This window comes from Astyanax mexicanus, chromosome 4, assembly GCF_023375975.1.
Source record: "Astyanax mexicanus isolate ESR-SI-001 chromosome 4, AstMex3_surface, whole genome shotgun sequence".
NCBI classification, from domain to species: Eukaryota; Metazoa; Chordata; class Actinopteri; order Characiformes; family Acestrorhamphidae; genus Astyanax; species Astyanax mexicanus.
The window spans coordinates 34,131,114-34,139,148 of NC_064411.1; positions in this window are offsets into that span (position 1 = coordinate 34,131,114).

Consider the following 8,035-nt stretch of genomic DNA (forward strand, 5'->3'; position numbering starts at 1 on the left):
ACTGATCTGGAACACAGGACCTTCTTGCTAGGGTTGGGTATCTGTTTAACATTTTTGGGTCCGGTACGGTACTTTGAATTCGATACGATACCCAAACAATTCTTCTTTTCGACACCTTTTTCTAAATTGCATTGCCAAAAATACAAAAAGCGATCATTATTCTCACACAACGTATTTATTTAATCTCATTATCTCATTATCATACTGTCACCATAAGAGACTACCATCCAAGCGTTCCACGTGTTTGGAGCATTTATGCGCATTTTATGCAAAGTATCGAAAACAGGCACCAATTTTTTTTTTTAGACCTTTCGGTACATTGCAGTCGGTGCCTTTTTATATTGAAATTCGATATCCATCCATACGTCTTTCTGTATTTATTTTATTGCTCCCAAGATAGATGGCTCTGACCAATCTAAGGCTTTTACAATTACAGAATCTAAAAAAAAAATTGTTTATATGTTCAGACTACTCAACAATCTGCTAAAAAAAAATCTCTGTTTACATGCACACTACAAGTAATCTGATCCAATATGTTTTTTTTTTTAACTCAGGAAACTGTTTAAAAGCATAAAAAAACCTTCTACTCTCTCGACTTCTCTCATACACCTGGTTCACAAATGCCTTTTTGAGTTAAATATTTTTGTGACGTATGACAGGAATGTTGTCAATGCATATAAACGGCGACTGCCACCCTGTTCTTTCTTCGGTGCGCTGTATATCTAATTGATGCAGGTTTTTACAGGGCTATTATTCTTTTGTTTAACAGACTGTTTAAAGAATTATGCAACTTGTAAATTCGAAAAATAAATCGTATTCGGAATGGCTGCACTCGGACTGCTCTATTTTGACTGAAGAAAATACATGGGTGTGTTCTATTCCAACTGAGCTTTCAGTCAGATTATTTATGGAATATCAGGCTGCATGTAAACGTACCTAGAAGAGACAACATGCCTGCGTGGTTTGTTTGGGCACATTTTGGTGCATTTAGGTTTGTGCCTGTGTGAAAACAAACCAAACTGACGGGTAAAACCCCTTTAAGTAACAAACTCTTCAACTTACTTGGATAAAGGAAACAAACTACAGGTATTAAAACCCCCTGAGCTATCAAACCCAGTAGGACCAAGCTTGGTGATCAGCAAGACCAGCATGACCTTTGTGTGTGTGTGTGTGTGTGTGTTTGTGTGTGTGCACCCATGAAACCCAAGCTCAATCATCTGTCCTCACTCAGTGTGAAATCTCCACTCTGGCAGCCTGTAGAGTGTGTTGTGATGTGTTTTTGTGCACCATCTGTGCATAATGAGTTTCATGTCATTTTCAATAACGTTCTCCAACATCAAACACCTTCCAGAATATTTCATCAGACTGCAGGAGAAGACCACTTAAAGGGCATACTCTCCATGTTTTACTACCTGGTTAATAAGATCAATGAAATGGAAGGAAACGTGTTCTACATAACCATATTCTAACCTCATGCCCTGTTCACACCTGGCCAGCCTAAAGTACGGGGTACAATGTGTTTTGAAGGTGATCAATGGTGCACATGACCAGTGTTGGGCACGTTACTTTGAAAAAGTAATTAGTTATAGTTACTCGTTACTTCTCCAAAAAAGTAACTGAGTTACTAACGGAGTTACTCCGCTATAAAAGTAACTAGTTACCAGTAAAAGTAACGATCACGTTACTTTTATTATTCGCCTGTCAAAAAAAAGGAAATCAATTATGTATTTACGATATTTACTTTATTATTAGAAAAATAACAAACGAAAATAAACCCAAAATGTTGACAAAAATATTATCTAACGAATTTCAAAAAACGAAATTCTCCACACAACCAAAGAAAATTACTTTAACTTGTAATACTGAAAAAAACGGAAAAGACGGAAAAACGCGTCTGGGGATGAAATTAAACAAACCAAGCCACACTCAAAGGAAATATGTATATATAAACAAAACAAAATAATGGACAAAAACACCCATCTAATGACCGTTAAAATGGTATTAATATAACAGCTTCATAGAGCTTAGATCGGGCCCAAAAAATCCGACCCGTCCCAGCCGAGTCCGTGCACGTTCTGCCCGAACCATGAGCTGTCATTATGAGCCCCACCAGATCCGATCCATAAACTGTCTGTTTTCGGGCTAATTGAATGAGCGAAATATAATTAGAATTATGTTAATTAACACTAACATAAAAGCATAGAACTATTATTTAATTAAAATTATTTTTAAGAACAGCTACACACAATGCTGCACGTCAAACATGGAGTCGTTCACGTGCGCCCAGAGCTACGTGATTACATTTTTCATTTTTATTATAGTTTAATTTTATTTTGTTTTTTATTTTTCTCGGTGTTTTCTGTCGTATTTTGCGGCTAGCGCGAGTGCTTTACACAAGAACTAACGCCACGGACCAGGTGCCGCGCGCTCGGCACAACACCGCCAGCTGTACAACTCCGCTGTACAACAGCGCTTATATATAAATTAAAACACGAAAATGAGGATATTCTATCAGTAATTTCAGTTAGTTTTAGTTAGTTTTATAAACACAAAATACAGTTCGAGATAGTTCTGTTTTTTCCTTTTAATTACCGTTTTTATTAGATTCAGTTAACACAAATGTTTTTTCACTTTCAGTTTTCGCTATTTGGTTCGCTTTAGTGAACAAAAATAATTGGTTACTTAGCAACATTGTGATTATCACACCAGAGCTTTATATAAAATAAAAACAGGAGCCCGATTTCGGGTCGGTCCTCGGGTCAGGTCGGGTTCGGACAGAGAATCTAAGCTCTAAAAGCAGCAGCACCACAAAAACCGGAGCAGCTAAAAAGAGTTTAACGTCCTTAAATCGGAACTTAGCCTGTCCACGGCAATCACTGAATTGATTAGAGCACGCAAATCGTCACAATTGTGCCTCACTTCACCACGCCAACCCACGTTAACCTACAGGCACAGCAGCCAGAAGCTCAAGTTCACCGGAAAGAGGAGTTGTTAACCAGGGCAAAGCGAAGTTTAAAAAAAAAAAGTTAATTGAGCGACTAAAGTAACGTGCAGTAACGGGGTGTCAGAAATGGTAACGGCGTTATAGTTACAGTCAGAGTAATTAGTTAGATTACTCGTTACTGAAAAAAGTAACGGCGTTAGTAACGGCGTTAGTTTTAACGCCGTTACTACCAACACTGCACATGACCAGGGAAGGACTGAGGAGATGCTTTATGCTTTTATTTTAAGGTCTCCTTCTGTTAAAATCCATTTTTTCTTGTTCTTTGTGAAATACAATAGGTTTCTCTGAGTTGTATGTGCATGCTGCATATGAAACTCTTCCTCATGCCATCAGCTGCCGGTGCTTAGAGGGGGCAAAATTGGCCCTGCTCCCTCTGGGTGGGTAGATGGCCCTCTCTCCCCATCACACTTAAGGTGGCGCTGGGCGGCACGAGGCATCTGTGAGTGGATGAATCGGTACCTAGCCTCTGTGCTTTCCTCCGAGCGCGCTAGCTGCTCAGGCAATGATTCGTCCGCAGCAGCTCCAAAAAAGGGGTGATTGACTTCACACGTGTCGGAGGAGGCGTGTGCTCGTCCACATCCTCCAAGGGTCATGGGCGTCACTGGTGATGGGGACGCACAAAGGGGTGGGACAATTGGATATCCAAATTGGGAGAAAATGGGGAAAAAATCTGAAATAAAATAAATTTAAAAAAATTAAAAAAAGAAACTCTTCCTCAACCTCCATTGTCTGCAGTAGCTAAGGAAAGAAAATACTCAGAAAAATGTTTCGATCAGAAAAAGCACTGGGTCTACATCAACCCGTAAATTAGTATTCATGGCCTCGCCATCCTTAGCTCGGGACCGCCCACAGACAGAGCCGAAGCCGGGCTGCAGCAGAGCCAATCCTGTCTCGTCACCTAAAGACCTTACAAGTCTGTTAACACCAGCTAGTTAGCATTAGCTATATTGTGTAAGTAACTATAGGTTTGAATCGGATCTCCGGTTGATTCCGTTATTTACCGAGACCTTAAATATACACTAGGGAAGCGTGGTTTAAAAAGGTAGCACAACTCGACAGAACACTGGTCAAAGTGGGAGCCGCTTGCATCAAATTTTATTATATAGAGCAGACTTCTGGGACTTCGACGTGGTGAATGTGGAGAAATGAGTGGTCATTTCCCCATAGGCGACCACCTCTTAATAATTGTAATTAAAATGTGCTGATTATCTGTTGAGATTAATAAAGAGTAGATGATTTCCTTTAACAATGTGCATTAAAACTGTAAAAAAAGCCTCTTTAATTAACAGATGCCACAGACATGATTCTGCATTAGTGGGCACTATGGTTTTTAGCCAACATAAAGCCAGACTCAGCAGCAGAGAAGCCTGCAACACTAAGGGTAGGCAGTAAACTATTACATAAAAATATGTTAGGTCTACATAACTAAGTGTCAGTAGCAAGTATGCCCAGTATGCAAATAAAAGGTGCCAGGAGCCAATGTGAAAGGGAGCATACTGTTAATTAGTACAAAACATTCCCTGATTTTTTTTTTAAATAAACCCATCAATTTTTTTTCAGTGGGATTAACTTGATTTTGTCTAGAAAATGAAATATTATTTTATTCAATGTGTTTATTTGAGGTCAGAAAATAATAACAATTTTGCATTTTGCATGTACTTATTTCTACTAAGATGAAAAACTCAAACTAATTAACTTCTACTAATTAAATTCTACTAATTAAATAATTCAAAATTAAATAAAACAGAAAAATGTAAAACAATAAGTAATATCAAAGAAATAAAAACAGTTAAAAGTAAAAAGTAAAGATTTAATGAAATAATATTAAATACATTAAAACATTAAATATTGAAATAAAATATAGAATGAAAAAAAGTTAATCAAATTAAAAATATATATAAACAAACAACAGTAAAGAAGCCAATAGAAAGCTAAACTTAAAAAAAAGGTTTTAAGCTGTTTTTTGAAAGCTAGTAACACTTGATGCATGACAAATATTAATTGGTAACGAGTTCCAATTTTTTGAAGCGTAAAAACAGAAGGCTGCTTCACCTGTCTTTTTGTGCTTAACTTTGGGAATATTTAATACAGCAGCTCCTGTTTTGGTTAGAAAAATGTTTTAGGTAGATTCTAAAAGATTGTGTTCAGAGTAGTAGCTTGTTATGTCTGGAACAGCAAGATATGTCTAAGTTAGTTTCTTACTTTTCGTCATATGGTTATTTTCTTAGCTTAGCTACCCAGCTAATTAGTAAGTAAATGGGTTGTATGGAAATGTGTTGTATTGTCACAGCCCACTTACCTGTCACTTAGCATGAGCATCCCACGCAGGCGTCTGTTAGCTGAGGTAATATACAGTAATTAGCAGCATAAGCTAGCATAAGCATGAGCATTTTATGCTTCAGTGGTGTTGTGTTAGCAGCAGGATTCATGTCGCATTCGTGTGCATGTTGGGCGGTAGGTTTCTCTGAGGTGAATATTACCGACTTGGTTGCATTCATGTGGTTTGTGGGGGATTTTTATGTATTGCGCTCTGTCTGTTTCTAAGTTTTGTCACAGTTTATCATTTTTCTTTGAGTATTTTATTAGTTGTTCTGCCTTTTATTTTGGCCTATGCTCACCTCTTAATTTTTATTTCCCATCTTGTGGCTTGACCCTAGAACGGGTCATAAAGCAATCATTATGAAGGAGTATTGCTGTTTCTAACTTTCTTGGAAGTTCATCCAAAAAGGCAGTCACTACGGCTGTTCGGTAAGAGACAGGGATAGATGCACACAATGGCAATAAAAAGGGTGCTTATTGAAATATCCACACAGCTGTTTTCAAATGTGCTTCTGTACCAATCAGGAATAAACAATGGAAAAGCAATGAAATACAGTCAAATGGGCATTATTAAAATTAACCATGAAAGCCAAACTACTTCTGTGTAATGGGTGGGGAGCAGTAGCTCTCCAGACCAGAGGTTGTAGAACCCAAGTGCAGAGCAGCAGAATATGAAGCAGGTAAAAACTCGACAGGAACCCCTCAACACAGGTGGAAAACAAAACCCCGAAAAGGGGGGGTTGGGGTGGGCAGAGAGACGCTCAGCCCTGGCTCCCACAGACTCGAGAGGGAGAGAAAGAGAGAGAAGGGAGGATATATATATATATATATATATATATATATATATAGCCTGCTTTCTCCTCCCTTCTCTCTTTTTCTCCCCCTCTATATATATATATATATATATTTTTTTTTTTTTTGTTGTTGTTGTTTGTTTGTTTTTTGTTTTTGCGGGCGAGTTAATGCAACCAAATTTTGTTCTGTGTACACCTGTGTATTAAGAATGACAATAAAGTTAGTCTAAGTTTAAGTCCAGACTCCAAGCACCGGCAGGAAAACGAAAACCGCCGTGGATAGAGCAGGGAAGAAAAGAGAGTCGGAGCGCAGAGGAAAATCCGGCACACATTCGCTATGATGAGCTTTAAAGATCCAGCCCCAAGGAACTGAATCTCAGGGTTTATATGGGGGCAAATCCAGGTGGAGTGGATCAGGGCTGATTAGGAGCCTGAGACCTCCCCCTGGTGGCCGGAGGAGCCCTCGGCCGGACCCCAGCCCTTACATTTTGGCACGATAATAGTATCTTAAAATACCTGCTGTTCGCTTAGCTTAACATCAGCTTATTGCAACCCACATTAAAATATGGTTATATCACAAACTCTAAAGTACTGAACTATTAGTATATTTAAAAGAACAGAAATAAGAGGTTTAGAGATTTTGTATATTGATTTTAAAAGAATTACAATGTTCATATTTATGTTAATCTTACGATGTTCTGTAAACTGCTATTTTGTATTAATATTTTGAAACTCTGAGGAGTAAGGGAAGTCAAATGAATTTTGTTTTATTTAATTTTCTGAAATCACAAGAAATGTTGTTTTCACATTTTTTTCCTTCTTTGTGCAAAGGGATCCTGGAAACCTAGAAAATAAGTTAATTCACAATACTCAACCTAAATATAAGAGAAATATACTAGTAAGTGAAATATGAATATACTAGCTAACATAAATATACTTACCATTTAAATCTGTCCACTAAATAAAAGCTGCAGTAGTGCTTAATAAATAATACAATTAATTAAGAAATAAAACAGAACATATCAGCCTAATGTTACCTACCCGAAATAAACTAACTTCAATAATTCCAATATAAATATATATCCCAAACAATAATTGATTTGAACTAATACATCCTAGGTAAAGACTGGTAATAATTATAAACATATTTATAACATATAATTGGTTGTTATTTTATTTTTTTCCCTTTTATCGTACAGCTTGAACTTGTATACTAGGTGTAATTGTTTTTACTAATGCTGATTTTTTTTAACTAAATATTAAATGTAACCACGTTGTGTTTATGTCTCTGGACATTTGTAATTGCACCACTCCCCTAAAAAATCTAGAACTGGTCCATAAGCATAACTCCTCCTACATAGGTGTTACATAATCCTTACAGTAGCTGTTAAGGCTACTAAGTGTTGCTAATGCTAATGTAGAAAATAATGAAGAGCACAACACTGCAGCCTGTGTAAATGTGGTCTCTGCTGCAAAAACAATACAGGAAGTAGGCTGGGCTTGTGTTTGTGTAGCTCCTGTTACACAAAATGATGACTAGGTGGCAGTATCTAACCCCCTAAAGCCAAGATACTAGAAAATTAGTTAAAACAATGCATTCCATAGGGAAGGGAGAGGGGTCGTGTCTTATGCCCTTTTTAACAAATTTTACTATTTAATCTACCACAAACCAAAACAATTCCATGTTCATTCTTGTTAGATCAGTGCTAATGTATAACTCAGATCCCACAAGAGGGCTAGCACTAATTAGCTTTATCACACGGGTGGGTTTGGATTTTTTCCTCATCCGTTTTGATTGAGTTTGAACATCTAGTTCTCGCATTCACTGACTATTCTGTGTAATTATGTTATTTAAGTCAATGCCATTGATGCAGTTAAGCCTGTTTAGTGGAGCTATATCTTCTAATGACCCTTTTGT